This window comes from Lepidothrix coronata, unplaced genomic scaffold, assembly GCF_001604755.1.
Source record: "Lepidothrix coronata isolate B3197 unplaced genomic scaffold, Lepidothrix_coronata-1.0 Scaffold28, whole genome shotgun sequence".
Taxonomy (NCBI): domain Eukaryota; kingdom Metazoa; phylum Chordata; class Aves; order Passeriformes; family Pipridae; genus Lepidothrix; species Lepidothrix coronata.
The window spans coordinates 6,342,462-6,343,075 of record NW_016690208.1 but is presented as its reverse complement, the minus strand read 5'-3'; the positions used below and the strand labels follow the sequence as shown (position 1 = coordinate 6,343,075).

Genomic DNA, 614 nt, shown 5'->3' with positions numbered 1-614 from the left:
GCGGAGAGCAGCCCCGGGGTCTGAGGAGACCGAGAGTGGGACCGCGGCTCCGCATCCCGCACAGCATCCTGCATCCCGCGCAGCATCCCGCATCCCGCATCCCGCACAGCATCCCGCACAGCATCCTGCATCCCGCACAGCATCCCGCATCCCGCATCCCGCACAGCATCCCTCGCCCCGCACAGCATCCTGCATCCCGCACAGCATCCCGCGCCCTGCTCCGCACCCACAGCCCGCCCGGCTCCGCTCTGCTCCGGGTCCGGCGCTCCCAAAAGCCGCCGCCGTTCCCCGCCCCGGGCCCGCCCCGCCGCCCCCGCGGGCCCGGCGGGGTTGGGCTGGGCTGGGCGGCGGGACGGCGACACCGAGTCCCCAGGGCGGTGCGGGGCTGGGGCACCCCCACCCCGCACATCACCGCACCCCCATCCCGCACTGCCCGGGCGCCCCGCATCCCACCCCGGGACGCCCCTCCGACCCACCCCGCTCCCGACGCCTGCGCCCCGACTAACAGCAAAGCACTCACAACCCTCCCCAGCAGCACCGGGATCTGCTTCTCAGGCTGTCACCGCTCCATGGAAGTGTCCAATAAAGCTTCCCAGGAAATGTGGCACATGGTC

At 73.0% G+C, this 614-nt stretch overlaps 1 protein-coding gene across 1 annotated transcript in view; it reads right to left on the bottom strand.

Moving 5' to 3' along the window:
* Positions 1–269, bottom strand: part of ADGRD2 (adhesion G protein-coupled receptor D2) — a 21,865-nt gene extending 21,596 nt beyond the window's left edge. Inside the window, exon 1 of the mRNA XM_017809930.1 lies at positions 227–269. The gene's annotated coding sequence lies outside the window, so the exon portion shown is untranslated. The remainder of the gene's footprint in view (positions 1–226) is intronic.
* Between the last annotated feature and the right edge of the window lie 345 nt (positions 270–614).